This window comes from Protopterus annectens, chromosome 5.part0, assembly GCF_019279795.1.
Source record: "Protopterus annectens isolate FY-2018-M chromosome 5.part0, PAN1.0, whole genome shotgun sequence".
Classification (NCBI taxonomy): domain Eukaryota; kingdom Metazoa; phylum Chordata; order Ceratodontiformes; family Protopteridae; genus Protopterus; species Protopterus annectens.
In genome coordinates, this window is record NC_056735.1 from 1067196196 (window position 1) to 1067217115 (window position 20920).

The window sequence follows — 20920 nt, forward strand, 5'->3', positions numbered from 1 at the left end:
AGTGTCCCACAGGCTGCTGTAAAAGGCTCACTATAATGTCCAACAATAGCTCTCACACACACCCACACACACACACACACACACACACACACACACACACACACACACACACACACACACACACACACACACACGCACGCGCGCGCACACACAAACACACTGCATTTGACTGCAGTGAGAATATAACCCCTACCTATCTAAGTACACAGACTACAGAACACAGTACTTAACTGCCACAGCTCAAGTCTGATTTGAAGTGTGTCAGACATTTTATAGATGATGACATCAGCAGTGTCTGCTGAAGAAAAGCTAACAGTGTCCCACAGGCTGCTATAAAAGGCTCACTGAAAAGTCCAGCAACAGCTGACACACACACACACACACACACACACACACACACACACACACACACACACATACACCAACTCCCCTATTTGACTGCAGTGACAATAGAACCCTTACATATATAAGTACACAGACTACAGAACACAGTACGTATTCCAAGCATCACAGCTCAAGTCTCACTTGGAGAGTGCCAGACAACACTTTATAGATGATGACTTCAGCAGTGTTTGTTCATAGGTTCATAGGTAGGTACTAGGCTATTGGCCCAAGGGCCTAAGTAAGCCTAGCCAACAAGGTTCCCTGGCTTACGTTACTCAAGAAAGTTAATTTCTTTTGCCTCTGTCAAGCAGAGCCACAGCAGTGATCCCCGGGATGTATTTCCTATTTCCCATCCACTCATCAAGATTTTTCTTGAAGAGTGTTAATGAGGAACTTTGCTTGACATACATGGATAGCTTGTTCCAGAGTATAGGAAGTCTCTGAGACAGGAATCTATCCATCCAGCATGTCCTGTTTATTGTGGTGACAAAGTTTAGGTCCCTAGAGCATGTAGCTCAGAGAGATTGGGATTTCTTTAGGTGTAACATGTCCAACAGCTCTGGGTTTAACATAGCTTTATATGTTAGGCAGAGATCTCCTCAGAGTAGACGATATGCTACACAGTAAAGCTGGAGTTTTTTGAGATGGTCAGTGTAGGGCATCTGTTTGAGGCCAGTAATCCTCTTTATGAGGTTCTTCTGTGGCCTTTCCAGCTGTTGCATATGTCTTGTGAGGTACATTCCAAAAGGGGCATTGTACTCTATAATGGGTCTAATGAGTGTCGAGTAGAGGGAGTCAATGACCTCCTTTTTCTTGGATGAGAACCCTTTTGTGATGAGGTGTACCACATAGAAGAATTTGCTGACCACTGTGGCAATGTGATTATCAAAAAAGAGACTACTGTCCACCTGGGTACCAAGGTCTCCTATCACACATTTGGCATTAAGTAGACTGCCGTTTATGTGGTAGTTCATGGGTACAGAGTTTTTACCAAAGGGGATGACAATGCACTGTCTCAGTGAGGCCCTTCTGTAGGATGTCCATATAATTTGGGGACTCGACTATGGCTCCTAGTTTGCAGTCATCTACAAACTTCGTTAGCCAGAGGCCTTCTGTGTTAGCCTGTACTTCAGAGAAGTAGATACCAAACAGGAGCGGTCCCAGGACTGAACCCTGTCGCACTCCACTTGTCACTGGTTTGAAGTCAGATTTGGAGTCTGCAACTTTTACACTGTGGGTTATTTCAGTCAGACAGATGGCAGCCCATCTTGTGACATAGGGATTTATACCTAGCTTAGTGAGTTTAGCTATAATTCCAGAATGGGGGATGGTGTCAAAAGCCTTAGTGAGGTCAAGATAGGCTGTGTGAAATACCTTACCCTCATCTATGGCTTTGGTTGTTGCCTCAAAAAAGTCGATCAGGTTCAGAAGGCATGATCTGCCTTTCACAAACCCAAACTGGGTAGGGTGTAGAGTTTGGAGGTTACCAATGTCTTTATTTATGAGTTCCATGATGATGCATTCCATGGCCTTGCAGACCAGGCTCATCAGGCTAATAGGGTGATAGTTCCCAGGATTAGTGGTGGCTCCCCCTTTGTGGAGTGGGATAACTGTTGCTTTGCACCATTCAGTGGACACAAAGCCTGACGTGAGACTATAATTGAACATGGTGCTTTTGTGGGGAGCCAGTTTGTTCTGAAGTTTGTGTAAAACTCAGCCTGGGATGTTGTCCAGTCCCAAGGATGCTGTGTTTTTGGTTTTAGAGAATGCAGCTTTTACCTGCATAGACATGATCACAGGGACTCTGCATTCTTCCTTTATGGATATTGGCCCTTTAGGGGGTGAGAGGGGGGTAAAGTTAGCACTGAACCTATCTACCAGGGTGTTGGCAATATCAGTTGGTTCTGTAATCTCCATGCATTGTGCTGTAACTCAGAGCAGATTTGGGTGTTGCCATTGAGATTCTTGACATAGCTATAGAATGCTTTGTGGTTTCCCTTAGAATCAGTGGCAATTTTGTTTTCATAGCTAGCTTTGGAGGATCATATAAGGGCTCTCACCTTCTTACTGAGGCTGACCATGTAGCTCCTCCACTCATGGAATTTTACTCTCTTTTGCAACAGTTTCTTCATTATGTTGTAGAGTTTGTTTATTGCAGGGGACCACCAGACTGGCTTCCTTTTTTGGAGGATAGCGTCTTGGTTCTGTTTTGGATAGCATGATCCATGCACTCATGTAAGTGTTTATAGAGTGCATTTGTGTAGGATTCAGCAGTCGTAACTGTATTGTCCATCTGCATGGGTGTCATGAAGTTAGCCATTTCTGTTTTAAGAAGCATGAAGTTGGCTTTGGAGAAATTTTTTACTGTGATTTACTTCATGGTGGGTGGGGGCGGGATACGGATATCTAGGGTGATTAGCTTATGGTCAGATTTGTCCAACAATGAGTTGACTTCATGTGTGGAACACCAGTCACTCATGTTGGTAATGACTAGGTCTAGGCTATTGTTACCCCTGGTGGGGGTGTGGATAAGTTGATCCAGTGCATTGAAATTTATGAATTCCAGAAAGCATTGAGGGAAGGAGTTGGTACATGAGTAGTTTTCCCAGTTAATGGTGGGGTAGTTGAAATCACCCACTATTAAGGTGTTTGGTTGAACCCTAATATTTTCCAGTATATCAAGAAAAGAGGAGTGGGAATCCTGGGACATGGTGGGGGATCTGTAACAAGCTACAATTTGGATTGCAGTTTTGCCCAGAGTTAGTTGCACTTGGATAACCTCGGATGCATTATGCTGCACAACTAGCCTGGAGGTGTGGATATCCTTAACAAATATGGACACACCTCCACCTTTGGTGTTCTGGTCCAGGATAAATGGCTGAAAAGTGTGGTATGAGTTGCAGCCTGGTAATGCAGGGGTGCTTTCTAGATCCTTGAACCAAGTCTCAGTCACTGCACAGATATCGATGTTCTCCATTTTAAGGAGAGCCTCGAGTGAGTGCATTTTGAGATTTAGACTTCTAGCATTGAGTAGCATTACCCTCAGTTTTTGCTTGCCTGTTCCTATTATGGTGGTGAATTTGTCATTTGAACCTTGTATAAAAAGGCACTATAGGGGAGGCAAGACCCTTAGCCAGTATCTGGAATCCCAGGAGCGACAGGTGCAGGCCATCTCTGGCAAAGCATTATGGTCTGTCGACCATATTGTCCCAGGCAGACAGATACTGAATCCCCTTAGAGTGACACCAGAAGCTTAGTCAATTGTTGAAGTCAGTCATTCTGTCCTTGTACTGTGGTATCATTCTGGGTGATGGCAGGATGCTACTCAGGGCTGGGGTCATACCTGCCTGGGCTACAAGATCGTAGAGCTCTTCCATGTCTCTGTTCATGCAGTCCAAGGAGGTACATCTCTGGTCATTCACATCAACATAGACAATGACTGGGTCATATTTGTACTTGTTGTGGAGTGACCAGCGTGCTTGGGTTATGTGGTGGATCCTGGCACCTGACAGGCAGCTGACAGAAACCTTCTCCTTGTTTAGCCTGGTGAGTGGGACATCAGTGTACCTGACTATAGAGTCACCTATGACTATTGTGTTGGGTACGTTGTTTTGTCTTATGGGCTGTGGTTTATTGGCACACTAAGTCTGTGGCCTATGTGTCATTTGGGTTGTGTTTGGGGGGGGGGTGGAGGTTGCTTGCATTTCTGCTTTGGATGTCTTTGTTGCTTGAGCAGATTATTATTAAGAGCCTCCATGAATGTTTTTGTGTTTCTATGTGTGGATTTTGTTGGTGTAGATTTAGTGGGACTATGTGATGAGTGTGGTGTGGTGCAAGTGTTTACCTTCTCCTCTTGACTGTCAAGTTCAATCTTGGCTGGAGAGAATTTTACTTCCAGTTTGGCTAGATAAATGCATCTCACACAGGTTGTGTTGTTGGGTGGTAGGAGGACATGGTTGTCTGTGTACATGAGGCAATTGCTACATTGCCCCAAGATCCCTTGATTCATCAGATAGACAGGAGAGAACACTGGGAGCTGACACTTGGACATACCTGAATAAAAAACTACTTTCCTCTAGACAAGTGAGGAAAGTAAGTATAAGAGCTGTTTTTCTCTAAGCAAGTGAGAAAAGTAAGTACAAAAACTGTTTTCCTCTAGGTAAAGAAGAAGGTTGAGTGCTGTAATAATTTGTAGCTTATATAGTGCTAACAACAAGTTCTGAACAAGTGCTGAGCATGAATAAGCAAATTCAAGTGCTAAAACTAAGAATCTGTACCTGGATCTTGTGGCAGATAGGCTACCTAGCCCTTACCACTCCCACTGATAAGCTAGAAGGCTTTCCTCCAACACAGAAAGGCTTGGGGGGGGCTCAGAAGCTTACAAACAGTCTTGGATACAGCAAATCTGTATCTGGACTAGACTAGTTACAGGAAAGGCAGGAAACAAGCTTAGGCATTTTTTTTGGAAAGTGGGAAGGGAGAAAGGAGAAACAGAAGATAATTCAAAATTAAGGAACTAAGTGGCTTGCTCGTCACAAATCTTCTCTCTGTATTAGGTAGAATGAGCTAGTGACACTAGACTGGAATAGAGCTGGGATAGAGCTGAACAGATGGGACTGGTAGGAGTGTCTGAAGTGAAAGTATGATCTCACTGTACTTGGTTGAGTGAGCAAATGAGATGGACCCAGGAGGAGTGTTCAAACACAAATTTACAGGAGAATGGGCAATTCGAAAGCCACCAAGATTAATATCAGAACAAGAACAGGGGCGGTGGGTGGGAAACTAACTGCAGAGACAGAGAGAGACCACAGTATTCTATGAAACAATTACATAGAAAAATAAATAACTACAGAGAGACACGGATCACAATATTCAATGAAACAATTAAATAGACAAAAAAATAAAATTCAGTAAAATCTTTAGCACTGCAAGTTTGTACTTAACTCAGCTAGTAATTCAGTTGATTGTAGGTATGTAGCAGAAGCCAAACAACTCAGATATTGAGCAGCAATAAATTCAAAGATATGTGAGTAACACTTATAACTACAGATAAACCCTCTAGGATAAGAGTTTAACAATGAATATCAATGAAGTGAAATGCAATAGACCCCACTAACTGCAGAGACAGAGAGAGACCACAGTATTATATGAAACAATTAAATAGAAAAATAAATAACTATGGAGACACATGGACCACAATATTCAATGGAACAATTAAATAAACAAAAAATAAAATGCAGTACAATCTTTAACACTACAAGTTTGTACTTAACTCAGCTAGTAATGCAGTTGATTGTAGGTATGTAGCAGAAGCCAAGCAACTCAGATATTGAGCAGCAATAAATTCAAAGATATGTGACTAACAATTATAACTACAGATACACCCTCTAGGATAAGAGTTTAACACTGAATATCAATGAAGTGAAATGCAATAGACCCCACTAACTGCAGAGACAGAGAGAGACCACAGTATTCTATGAAACAATTAAATAGAAAAATAAATAACTACGGAGACACATGGACCACAATATTCAATGGAACAATTAAATGAACAAAAAATAAAATGCAGTACAATCTTTAACACTACAAGTTTGTACTTAACTCAGCTAGTAATGCAGTTGATTGTAGGTATGTAGCAGCAGAAGCCAAACAACTCAGATATTGAGCAGTAATAACAGTATCTCACAGGCTGCTGTAAAAGGCTCACTGTAAAGTCCAGCAACAGCTCACCTTCACAGACACACACCGACCCCCCACTTGACTGCAGTGAGAATAGAACCCCTACATGTCTAAGTACACACGCTACAGAACACAGGAATTAATGCAAGCACCAACACACAAGTCTGATTTTGATAAGTTTGCAGGTGAATGTATAGTAGATGGTATCAGCAGGCCATATGGGAGACAAGAGGTTGGGAGGCTTGCATGAAATAGATGTGTAGGCTTGTGCAAGTCTCATAAAATTGGCACACCATGCCATTAGAGAAGCAACTGTGGGATACACAATTCTGCTCTTCTGTGTAGACACACACACACACACACACACACACACACACACACACACAGCTAATTGCATTGAGAATAGAACACCTACCTATCTAAGGTGCACAGACCTATAGAACACAGTACTTAATGCATGCACCATGGCACAAGTCTGATATTAACAGGACTGCAGGTGAACTTCTAGTAGATGACATCGGCAGGCCATGTGGGAAACAAGAGGTTGGGAGGCCTGCATGAAATTGATGTGTAGGCTTGAGCAAGTCTCAAAAAACTGGTAAGCCATGTCATTGGGGAAGTAACTGTGAGATACACAAGTTGGCTGTTTTGTCTAGACACACACACAGTTGACTGCAGTGAGAGTAGAACTCCTACTTATCTAAAGTCACAGAACTTAAGGGACATGCCACAGCACAAGTCTGATTTTGATAGGACTGCAGGTGAACTTAAAGTAGATAACATCTAAAGGCAGTGTGGGGGACAAGCGGTTGGAAGGCCTATATAGGCACATTACTTAATATTGTCATCTGAGGCTAGTAGCCTAATAGCAGTAGGCTATTTAGAAGCCTAGCTACATAACAATGCAAGTGCCCTTATTGAGCATACTTAGCTGTTTGAGTTTTGCGGTGCAAGGTTGTGAGCACCATCAAGTGGCCCTGTCCATGAGTGAGCACACAACATTATATATAACACTTTGTATTGTGGTTGATATAAGTATGGAAATAGTAATGAGACTCCATGGTTGTTGTGCTTCTTTGGGGTGGTTTGGAGGGAAATAAATGGCTGTATTGTAAATATATGTCATATAGTTATATTGTGCCCTTAGTTGGCAATGTTTCCACATGTAGTTTTATGCCATACAAAAGAAATGGACAATAAACACCAATAATAAAATATCATATATATACCATTCCGTAGTGCAATGAATATTGTATTTGTGATGGTTAACAAACTGTACACGCATGCAAGATAGGCCTGTTTGAACATAGGGAAGCAGTGTGAAAACACGAGCTGCATTGTTAATGTTTCGCAGTTACTATTATGTGATATATATATATATATATATATATATATATATATATATATATATATATATATATATATATATATATATATATATATATATATATATAGATAGATATAGATATATATATACCCCAGTCTCATCTGTTGTCCCTCTGGCTTTCCGTCATGGCTAAGAGCATTAATTGAATGTATCCATTTTCTATTTTTGGGTATCTGCTTTCTAGGCAATCTGTTTTTTCCCTGTTTCCACGATGTTGTGCTTCACAAGATAAGCTTAGCCAAACTGCTTTTTGGGATGCGGCTCAATGTGCAAACGTGGAATTGAAAGAAGACAAAGAGGAAAAGAGAATAAAACTAAGGGACACATATGCACAATCTGTAAAAGCACAGTAAAAATTGATAGTGCACATCACAAATTTCTACATATGTCAGAATTTGAATCGTCACTCCAGTACAGTTACAGAAAACCAGAAGGATGCCTTAGTCCTCTTTGCCATGCAAACAACTTTGTATCAATGAAATAAAGTCATTCTTCACACAACCAACTGCATCAGAATGTACACTGTTATCAAACCATCAGCTGTATATTTGGACATAGAGCAGTTAGTGATCACACAACTTGTCATAATTATGCTGACAGCTATAAAACTCGGTCTTGCCTTTCTGTGTTTCTTGGTCATTCAACAATTATCTAATACATGCAGTGTGTAAGCCATTCCACATCATTGGCCTTAACATGTTAGAGGATATTAACTGGGAATAATATGATATGCAGCTGCTAACGAAGTCCAGGTTGGATGGCACAAACATATATATACTATTGTTGTGGGTAGCATAGCTGAGTTACTGATATGGCAGGAACAAGGGTAAACTCCTCTTTTGTGGGGGAACAAAGCTCAGTTACTGTTATGACACAAACAAGTCTGAAACTGCAATGTGTATCATCACTTTCTAACTTCTGTCTTTAAAGCTTTACCAGTACTAAGGTATGGTGCTAAACTGAGGCCATGTGTGAATCTTTCATGCCTGAGGCCTACTAATTACTAATAGACAAATACAAGTAAAATAAGTGTCTGTTGTCAAATGTTAAGGTACTTTCTGTACAAATCCACTGCTATTTACTTTACCTTTCAAATGCAGCAGTTGACATACCTTTAGTTCATGACTCACTCTGTCTGATGCAAGCAGCACACAGCCAATATATGGGGAGGTAAGGGTTGTGTGAGTTGCCTGCCATGAGTTTTACTATACGTATGTGAGAAAGGTATTAAGTCCCTAGGTGGTCAGGGAATGTGTTATATGTTGTCTTTTAGCCAAAGCAAGGACATACTGAGCACGCCTATATCTGCCTAGAGGGGCAACAGCTGGGGGTTCCTCCTCCGAGTCCTCCTCTGACTGTGGCTGTGGTGAACTAGGTGTTGGTGGGAGGATGTGTGTTCCTTCCCCTTGCTGATCCTGCTGCATCTGTTTCCACAGGAACAGATTGTGGAGCGTAGCACATACTGTAAATATTTGTGTACATATGCATGGATTATACTGCAGGGCTCCACTGGATATATCTGGGTACCAGAACCGTGACTTCAGAAGCCCAAACATATGGTCTATGATGTTTCTAGTTTGAGTATATGCCTCATTATGGCATTCTTCCGTGGGTGTGCGTGCACATCTGATGGGTGTCATCAGCCATGGTTCCAGGGCATAACCATCATCCCCAAGTAAATGGCCCTGTGGGATGTACACTCTAGCAAACATCTGGTACAGCTGTAATGTGTGCCAGATATGGGAGCCATGATAACTGCCAGGGTTGCCAGCACACACATTCAAGATAATTCCCTGGGCATTACACATGACTTGGCAGTTGATGGACTGGTATCCATTGTGGTTAATATAGATGCTACCCTGCTCATCAGGTGGTGCCTTAATGTGCACATGAGTGCAATCCCAGTACTTCAGAGTAGTGTGCTACAAGGTAAACCAGTTTCATACTGCCAGCCCTCTCCTCAGAACTTGGGAAAAAATATGTGCTCACTGGCATGTTTGAGCATAGCATTCAGAAACTGGTAGAGGATCCCGGAGGCTGATGCCTGTGACACACCCATCATGTCCCCAGTTGGTCTTTGAAAAGTACCAGTAGCTAATATTCTAAGGGCTACACATACCTTAGTTTCCACTGTGATGAGCTCCTCTTGGTTGTCTCTGACTCTGAGTTGAGGGCGGCAGAGCTCACAGACTTGTAAAGTGTCTCTATCCACCCTGCAGTGCTCTACAGTCTTCAGCCCATGTAGCACCTGGAAAGTTACCCTGGGCCAGAACACTCTTCTCTTTCTCGGCCTAGGCCTATTGTCAGCAGCACCAGCCGTATGGCTTCAGCATCTAGCACATACATATATAGTATAGCTACAGCAGCCCCTAGCATTGTGTTAGTTAAAATTTAATTGCCCCTACTCCAATGGTATAGAAGGAATGAGGAAAAAACAGAATGGAGGCTACATTGTTAAATAGCTCCACTGTGTTGTGCTGGATTGGTTGATTAACATGCAGTTCACCTGCTTATGCTATAATTAGCATTTATTAAACACATCTGCTACTTGTTCATTAGAGCTCTATGTGCATCTCTGCTCACCTCCATGCACCTCTGGGCACCTTCACATAAATAAGTTAAGTATAGGCAAAACTGATATTTGTTTCCTCCATTCTCATGATATCATGCAAACATGGACCACAAAAAGTGAAGGAAATGGTGCACACCCTGAAGTGGAACCCAGGACCATCTATGTTCCAGCCCTAACATATACATGTGCTGCCACAGGAATAGTCGCATAACAGCCAAGAGAAACCTGCCATTCATTCTTCTGTTTCTCATGGTTGGCTAAGCACTATATTGCCGAAACAATAGCAAAGGAAAAAAATAATTAAAACAGAGACCATGCATTTTAACAACCAAATAAGGAGGATGACACAGAACTTGGGAATTGTGCACTGCTCACATGCACTTTCCCCCTTCATAGCCATACATGTTCACCTCTGCAAGTGTAACCTGGCATACTCCCCCTGATGTCAGCATTCACTGTTGCCATGCATTCAACACGAACACTGTGGAAGTGCCAAAATGAAGTGAACATCCCTACATGGTTACTTTTTTTAGAGATTCAACAATTCCAATGAGTTTTGACCTCATTTGCATCTTCACCATGCTGACAGCCTGAAATCTACCATGTAGGCAGGGAAACTGCACGAGAGCCCATTGTTGCAAACACAAGGAAGGGTATTACTTTGCCTATATATCTGCACAGAAAAATACATATTTTAATAAAAATGGGACTGTAATCCATCAGCTACATTATGCATATGCTTACATTACAGTATAATAGTCTATTTCATGACATTTATGTACAAGTATATTCTTCATTTGGGGTTGGGGAGCAAAGCTGCACTTATGTCATGGCACTTAAAAATATATTTTTATATTTGTTACTCTGATTTTCTAGCATCCACAATTTGTAATAAGGTAACAATATGTGTGGAGTTACATGTTAAGGTCAGTTCTGTACAAATGTAAGAGCTTTTACTTACTCTTGTTTCCATGTAGACTCCTTTTCGATACAGAATTCAGAAAGCTTTGTCCTTGTCTATTGCTTTATTAATCAGTCTTCTTGTAAACACAGCCTTGACAGATACTGTAATTGGTCAGTGTTTGATCAATTCTCTAACCTGGCCAACAAACATAAATAAATAAATTTATAAAAATGTTTGCATTAGGGTGGTTATGAAACTGTAATAATAATACAAATAATAATAATAATAATAATAATAATAATAATAATAATAATAATAATAATAATAATAATGTGATAAATGGAATGCTATTGGCTTTGTTATCATTGTGTTTTTAAATTCCAGTAAACACCAACTTCAACTTCCCTTATTTAGGTTCATAGGTGTGAACTAGGCTAATGGTCCTGGGGCCTTTACAAGCCTAGCCACAGGATTATCCTGGCATTGTGCCACCCGACCTTAGTTCCCAGTGCCTCTGTCGAGTAGAGCCACTGGAGTTATCCCCAGGGTGAATTTTCTATTTCCCATCCACTCATCGAAATTTCTCTTGAAGATGGTCAGCGAGGTGCTCTGTTTGACATGTATGAGAAGTCTATTCCAGAGCATGGGCAGTCTCTAGGTTATGAACCTGTCCCTCCAGTACATTCTTTTGATTGTGGTAATGAGGTTGAGGTCTCTGGAGCTGTGGTGTGGAGGTATTGAGATTTATTTAGATGTAGCATTTCTAACAGAACTGGGTCAGACATGACTTTGTAAGTCAAGCAGAGATCGCCTCTAAGTAGGCGATATGAGAAAGAGAATAATTGTATTTTTTGAGTCTGTCCATATAGGACAAGTTTTTAAGGCCTAGGATCCTCTTTGTGAGGTAATTTTGCTGCCTCTTCAGTTGTTGCAGGTGTCTAGTGAGGTACATGCCAAATGGGGCATTGTACTCGATGATTGGCCTAATGAAGGAAGAGTAGAGGGAGACAATGACCTCTTTCTTCCTGGATGCAAAACCCTTAGTAATGAGATGTGCCACATAGAAGGACTTTCTGACCACAGTGGTAATATGGTAATCAAAAGAGAGGTTGCTGTCAGTCTCTGTTCCCATATCTCTTATAATGTCTTCTGTGTTCAGTGGACTACCATCGATGTGGTAATTCATGAAAACCAGGTTTTTCCCAAAGGGGATGATGACACATTTGTTGGCAATAAGCTTAAGGCCATGGTTCTGACATCAGTCGTTTGTCTCAGTGAGGCCATTCTGTAGGATGTCAACATCACTTGTGGAGTTAATAATAACTCCCAACTTGTAATCATCTGCAAACTTTATCAGCCAGAGTCCCTTCATGTTGGTTTGGACTTCAGAGAAGTAGATACCAAACAGGAGAGGACCCAGGACCGAACTCCTGAGGGACTCCACTCATGACTAGTCAGCAGTCTTACCTGGGATCAGCTACTTTCACACTGTGGGTTCTATCTGTGAGCCAGTTTGCAACCCACCTAGTGATATAGGGGTCGATGCCTAAGTTAGTGAGTTTTTCTATGATTCCTGAGTGGGAATGGTATCAAAGGCCTTGGCCAGATCAAGGTAGGCTGTATAAACCACCTTGCCTTCATCCATTTCTCTGATGACTGACTCAAAGCAGTCAACCAAGTTGAGCAGGCATGATCTACATTTCACAAAACCAAACTGCGTGAGATCCAGAGTTTGAAGGTTTCCTATATCCTTGTTTATTAGGTTCATGATGATGCATTCCATAGCTTTGCATATCAGACTCGTTAGGCTAATGGGGCAATAGTTCCCAGGGTCTGTAGTCACTCCTCCTTTGTGGAGATGGATGGCTGTAGCAGTGTGCCATTTGGTAGGGGACAAAGCCTAAGGTGAGGCTGTGACTGAACAGACCACACAGGTGAGGTGCCAGTTCACTCTGTAATTCATATAGAGCACAGCCAGGGATATTGTCAGAGCCCATAGAAGATGTATTCTTGGACTTAGACAGTGCTGTTTTAACCTGTGTAGCAGTAATACTGGTTGCCTGGCAATTACTGGTATTGTGATTGGTCCTTTGGGGAGGTAGAGGGGTAAATTTGGCACTGAATCTGTTGGACAGTATATTGGCAATATCTGTTGGCTCGGTATAGGAGGTACCATTGTGCAGTAACTCAGAGCAAATCTGGGTAATGCCATGGAGAATTTTTACATAACTATAGGAGGTGCTGTGCTTGTCTTTACTATCTGCTGCAATTCTGTTTCCATAGCTAGCTTTATGGATTTAATGAGGGATCTCAACTTTTTGTTGAGGCTGATAAGGGAGTTTTTCCAGTCCTGGGACTTCACCTTATTCTGCATCAGTTTCCTCCTTCTGTTGTAGAGTTTGTTTATGGCAGGGGACCACCAGATTAGCTTCCTTTTTTTTTGGAGGAGAGCATCTTAGTTCTACTTGGTATGGCGAGATCCATGCATTTGTGTACATGTTCATACAGTGCATTGGTGTATGAGTTGGCCGTCATGCAACTATTCTCCATTTGCATGGGTGTTGTGAAGTTAGCCACCTCTATTTTTAGGAGCCCAAAGTTAGATTTGGAAAAGTTTTTCATGGTAGTTACCTTTGTGGGGGTGGGGGGTGGGAGGGATATGGATTTCCAAGGTAAATTAGTTTGTGGTCGGATCTAATCAGGGAGGAGTTGACTATTGGTGTAGAGCAACAGTTGCCCATGTTAGTAATGACCAGGTCAAGGATGTCACTACCTCTAGTGGGGGTAAGAACAAGCTGGTCCAGGGCATTGGCATTAAGGAATTCCAGGAAAAGTTGGGCAAATGTATCGGTACATGGGTAGTTTTCCCAGATAATGGATGGGTAGTTGAAGTCACCCAGTATGAGAGTGTTAATGTGGATCCTAATATTCTCCAAGGTGCTTAGGGATGTGGAGTTTGAGTCTTGGGACATGGTTGGGGACCTATAGCAGGCGACGACCTGAATTGCTATCTTACCCAGTGTTAGCTGTATCTGAAGTATCTCTGATGCGTTATGTTGGGCTACCAGTCTGGAGGTGTGCGCATCCTTTATGAATATGGAAACACAACCACCTTTGTAGCTTCAGTCCAAGTTCTGAGGCTGAAAGTGTGAAATGAATTAAAGCCTGGTAGGGCAGGGGTGTTTTCCGCTGCCTTGAGCCAGTCTCTGTTACAGCACAAATGTCGATATTCTTCATTTTAAGGAGTGATTCGTGTGAGTGCATTTTGAGATTTATACTTCTAGCATTGAGCAGCATGACTCTCAGATTTCATTTGCTTGTAGCTGTCACTGTGGTAATTTAGTCTTTGGAACACCACCGAAAAAAGGCACTATAGGGTTGGCAAGAGCCTTGGCCAGTATCTGGAAGCCCAAGGGTGACAGATGTAGGCCATCTCTGTCAAAGCATCGAGGCCTGTTAATCATGTCATCCCAGGCAGACAGATACTGGATCCCCTTAGAATGGCACCAGAGACTTAGCCAATTCTTGAAACCAATAATTTTCTGCTTGTTCTGTGGTATAATTCTGGGTGATGGTAGGATGCTGCTCAGGGCTAGGGTCATGCCCACCTAGGCTACATAATCTGAGAGCTCATCCATGTCTCTTTTCATGTCGTCCAGGGAGGTGCATCTCATGTCATTCACACCCACATGTACAATGACAGAGTCATATTTGTACTTGTTGTTGAGGGACCTGAGTGCATGCATTATGTAGTGGATCCTGGCACCTGACAGGCAGCTGACTGTTACTTTCTCCTTATTCAACCTAGTGAGTGGGACATCAGTGTGCCTCACTATTGAGTCACATATGACTAGTGTGTTGGGAATGCTGTTTTGCATTAGGGGCTTTGATTGAGTGGCACACTGTTTAGGAGAGTTATGTGTCTCATGATTAGTGTTATGTTGTGGTGGTCGAGTACATTTCTGCCTTGGAGGTCTCTGCTGTTTATGTAGATTTTTATTGAGAGCCTCAGCAAAGATGGGTGTATGGTTTGTGTATTTATGTGAAGGTAGTGCTGGTGTGTGTTCTGGAGGGTTATGTGTTCCATGTGGTGTGGTGCAAGTGTTGACCTGCTCCTCTTGACCAGCTATTCTGGTCTTGTTCCAGTTTGTATATATAAGTGCATCTCTTGCAAGTGTGAGTGTTGGGAGGTAAGAGAAGATGGTTGTCGGTGCATATAAGGCAGTTGTTACATTGCCTCAGGATGCCCAAGTTCACCAGGTTAATAGGAGCAAGCACAGGGAACTGAACTTTAGACACATCTGGGCACTAATAATAAGTACTGGAGCTGTTTCCTTGTAAAACGTTTAGTGCTGGTAACACTTTTGTGTGCTACAATAATTGCTACAAGAAGTCTGTTAAAGTGCTAGACTAATAAGCTAGTAAAAGTGCAGGAGAGGAGAGAACTAGCAGATCTAAGGGAAAAATTGAAGAGCAGACTTTGGCACCATTCAGAAGCTTACAAACAGTCTTGGATACAGCAAGTGTTATCTGGACTATATTAGTTACAGGGAAGGTGGGAAACAAGTGCAAACCTGGGCTTTTAAACCAGAAAGTTGAAAGAGGTGGAAAAACTGCCCAAATGGCCAATAAAAACCAAAAACTCCAAGCGACCACCACAGCTAAAACCATACATAGTTTATTAAAAATATGACAGGATAAGTGATTTCACACAAAGTGCTTCTTCAAATCCATGTGACAGACAAACATTGCATTCATGTTTAAATATCTTAGCAATAATAAAACAACCGATAAAAGCTAATCAATAAAATAAGTCACTTATGTGATCTATGAACCAGTTTTAAAGGCATAGTAGCATTAATATTTTAAGACTACCCCTCACCTATAGTAGTAACATCTTTAAAGCATGTGAGATTATAAATAAGTATTGGCCTATTTTGGCATCTAATGATTAGATAAGAGCTATAGTAGGTGATAGACCCTGTTATGCAGTTAAAAACAACCTTTCTTTGAAAAGTCAGCTCTGCTATACCACTATCAGCAGCACCAGGGTGATTTCTAATAGGCATGGTACATTTCCATGCAGAAATTGCAGGGCTTGCTCATTTGTTTCAAGGAGAGATACCTTTGTGCTTCCCTCTACCAATCGTATATTTACTTTCAACTTGTATGCAAACTGTAGATCTAAGAATTTAGTTTATTTAGCTAGCTGTAGATCATGTGCCTGTTTATATATTAGTAAGACTACCAGAATGCTTAAAGAACATATTATGCAACTTTGGGGTGACATCAGGAAAATGAATTGCTTTAATGCTTTAGCTAAGCGCATATCAAATAATGAAGGGCACATGTTTGAAATTACAGTACTGCAATTGATATCAGATAATAAGGGGGGGTGAGTACAGCTAGCTGAAATGCAGTGGATAGCAAGAATGCAAGCAGATAAATCACCCAGAATTAATGCTACTATGCCTTTAAAACCTGTTCTTAAGAAACGTAGATCACATCAGTGACTTATTGTTTTATTGATTAGCTTTATTTGATGTTTTACTATTGCTAAGATATTTAAACTTGGATGCAATGTTTGTCTGTTACATGGATCTGAATAAGCACTTGTGTGAAAGTGCTTATCCTGACATATTTTTAATAAACTATATATGCTTTTAGCTGTGGTGGTCGCTTGGAGTTTTTGGTTTTTACATTTACAGTTTGTTCTCCTGGGTGACCTTTGGCTGTTGCTGGTTGCATTTTTTTATTCATTCAAATGGCCAATAAACTACAATTTCTTGGCCAGAAACCATTGTTCTCATGGTAGATAGGCTACCTAGTGCTTACCACTCCCACTGACAAGCTAGAAGGCCTCTGTCCAACACAGAAAGGCTTGGGGGGGCTTAGAAGCTTATCAACAGTCCTGGATACAGCAAATCTGTATCTGGACTAGATTATTTACAGGAAAGGCAGGAAACAAACACAAATGTGGGCTTTGTTAAATCAGAAAGTTAAAAGAGATGGAAAGAAATGCCCGCACAGCCAATAAACTAGGGTCTATATTAGAACACCGAACATTCAAAATGTCGAGTGTTCTAATATCAAACCCTATCAATCGAAAATTCAAAACATTGAACATTCAGAACAGCGAATTTTTTCCGTAGGAAAAAATTTGCTGTTCCAAAACACATACACACAACACAAGCACACCAAACAAACAGCAATAGACACACATACACCTAAACCTTTACACCTAACCCTACACTAAACTATACATATACCATTAACTATTCACTTACCTTAACCCAAACCCTAAATCTAAGGTCCATCACTATCACATAGTCACCTCACCCGCACCCTACCCCTAACTCACCTACTCCGCCCTAACCCTCACGTCCACACTATCGCACACTTACCTGGCCAGCGCCCTAACCCTAACTCACCTAACCCACCCTAACCCTCACGTCCACACAGTCGCACACTTAACTGACCCACGCCCTAACCCTAACTCACCTAACCCACTCTAACACTCACATCCACACAATAGCACACTTACCTGACCCACTCCATAACCCTAACTCACCTAACCCTCCCTAACTCTCACATCTACAAAATCGCACACTTACCTGAACCCAACCTGTAACTTTCCACCAGAGTGCTGAAAATATCAAAGCAACAGAAATGGACAACTGAATTCTTTCTCTAGGAAAAAAAATTGTTTTTCTGTTTTTTCGATATTTTCAGTGTTCGCTGAAAACGGGTCAATATTAGAACACTTGACATTTTGAACATTTTGTGTTCTAATATAGACCCAATAAACCACAATTTCTGGGCCAGAAACCAATTCTCTTGTAGTAGATAGGCTACCTAGTGCTTACCACTCCCACTGATAAGCTAGAAGGCTTCCCTCCAACACAGAAAGGCTTGGGGGGCACAGAAGCATACAAACAGTCCTGAATACAGCATATCTGTATCTGGACTAGACTAGTTACAGGAAAAGCATGAAACAAGCTCAAACGTGGGCTTTTAAACTAGAAAGGTTGAGAGAGATGGAAAAAACTCCCCAAATGGCCAATAACTACAATGTCTGAGCCGGAAACCACTCCTTTTGTGGTAGATAGGCTACCTAGTGCTTACCGCTCCCACTGATAAGCTAGAAGGCTTTCCTTAAACACAGAAAGGCCTGAGGAGCTCAGAAGCTTACAAATAGTCATGGATACAGCAGATCTGTATCTGGACTAGACTAGTTACAGGAAATGTGGGAAACAAGGCGCAAATGTGGGCTTTTAAACCAGAAAGCTGAAAAGAGATGAAAAAAATGCCCAAACAGCCAATAAACTACAATTTCTGGGCCAGAAACCACACCTTTTGTGGTAGATAAGCTATCAAATGCTTACGGTTCCCACTGATAAGCTAGAAGACTTCCCTTTAACACAGAAAGGCTTGAGGGGTTCAGAAGCTTGCAAACAATCCTGGATACAGCAAATCTATATCTGGACTAGACTAGCTACAGGAAAGGCAGGAAACAAGCTTAGAATTTTTTTAACAGAAAAGCAGTTAAAACAGCACTAAAAATAATTCAAGTCAGTGCAAGCTAGCAGACTTGAGTGTGTAGCGATATTAGAGCAAATGCAGTTTAAATAAATGCAATTTATTCAAACTGTATTCCGAACTGAATTCAATTACTGTTTTATTTAACTCTGAACAGTTAAAAAGTGCCAAACAATATACTTATCAGCTGAGAAGCACACTCAGTCAGAACACAAAGAGGTTCTGCTTTTTTTTTACTAAAGTGAAAAGGGAGAAAATAGGAATAGAAGATAATTCAATGTTAAGAACCTAAGTCGGTTGGCCTTCTCAAATGTTCTCTCTGTGGGGTAGACTCAGCTAATGACATTACACTGGGAGGAGTGTCCAAGATCAAATTTACAGTATGGCCAGACAACTGGAAAGCCACCAAGTATAAGAACAAGACATCAATAGGTAGGGTGGGTGGGAAACTGTTGCAGCTACTAGCTCTGACCACTAAATGAAAGTTTTAAACAGATAAAGGAGCAAGAAGACTCTAGAGAATGCTTTTAACTGTAAACAAATCAGGTATATGATACCTGACTAGAACACAGAAACCTCATCAAAAATGCACAGAAAACCACAGATAGAGCATTTGCAAACAGAAAATACAACTCTCGGTATGAAAAAGCAGTTTGCAGTTAAATAATTCAGTAAAAATGCAATTACAGCAATAAAAAATACAGTTGAAACAGTATAAAACAGTACACAAATGCAGTGAAACAGCAAAAAAAATCTTTATAACTGCAAAATGTAGTAAATTAGCATTAAAGAAGTGCAATTCAATTAAATAAATGTAAGAAATAACTTATTTTGCTCTTGTAATCTTAGGACATTTCTGCTTTGTCCCAGTGATGAATCACCATTCCACAGCCTAGTAAATACAAGCACAGCCAACTGCAAATACAGGGTTTATATACTAGAAAGGATGGAAGAATCTAGAAGCTCAAATTGCACTTGTGCTAGAGGAGAGGTGTCAGGAAACCCTGTTACTCTCAATAACAAAGAAGACAAGACAGTATAAGCAGAAGATGGCTGCCAGAAACACAGGAAACTCAACAAACAAAACTACAAGGTCTGGATAAAAGCAGGCCTCTATCCGGATTATGCTACCTGAGTAGAACATAGGAACCTCACAATAAATCCACAGAAAAGCAAAGATAGAGCACTCACAAACAGAAATACAAGTCTCAGTATGAAAAAGCAGTTTGCAGTTTAGTAATTCGGTAAAAATGCAATTACAGTAATGAGCAGTATTATAGATACTAGCTCTAGCCACAAATAAAAGTTTTAAACAGATAAAGGAGCAAGGAGACTCTAGAGAATGCTTTTAACAGCAAACAAATCAGTTATATGATACCTGACTAGAACACAGAAACGCCACAAAAAATACACAGAAAAACACAGATAGAGCACCCACAAACAGAAAATACAACTCTCAGTATGAAAAAGAAGTTTACAGTTAAATAATTCAGTAAAAATGCAATTACAGCAATGAAAAATACAATTAAACAGTATAAAACAGTACACAAATGCAGTGAAACGGTAAGCATGCTTTTAACAGTGCAAAATGTAATAAATTAGCTGTATAGCACAAGTATAAGCATTAAAGAAGTGCAATTCAATGAAGTAAATGTAAGAAATAACGTATTCTGCTCTTGGAATCTTAAGGAATTTCTGCTTTGTCCCAGTGATGAATCACCATTCCACAGCCTGGTAAATAAAAGCACAGCCCCCTTGCAAACATAGGCCCCAGGATTCAAGAAGTTCGGCGCAAGGACGGTTTTAGCCTTGCGCCAAGCATCCTCACTACAGATGGTGCAGCAGCACCATATGAATATGTATGAGGGCATGCTGCCACAGCCTCGACATGCACAGGAAATGTGTGCGAGTGCAGGGGGCATGTACAAGTGCTCTATGGAGGCATAAATATGCCCCGACAGTTGCACAACCTACTATGCCTACTAGTAGAGCCTGCCTCTAATAGTAAGTCAATAATTCAGTGTCTGTGGATACCAAAATGTATGCTAGGCATACAAGATTGTCCACGAAGAGTGAAATAAAATTGAAGTAGTAAACACACAAGCATGTAGTGGAATGTTGAGCCCTGTCCCTAGAACTTTCACAATTAGATTCCCCGTGTCCCTATTATACATTTAAATTGCTGCAATATCGAAGGGGTAAGCAAAGCGCAACGTCTTTGCACGTCACTGCCATCCACCGAGCATAGCTTACACATAAAATGTATTCAAATAGAGAATAACATGCAGAATCAAAGTAAATGTCATATAGTGTAGTGTTTAGAGCATCTGCCTAACGAACAGGCATTCATGGTTCGAGCCCAACAATAGCACATATCATTTTCCATCTGGAATGAATGTTGTTTTGCTGTAAAACTGACATAAGAGTATCGCATGAGATATCTAACTAGATGTCA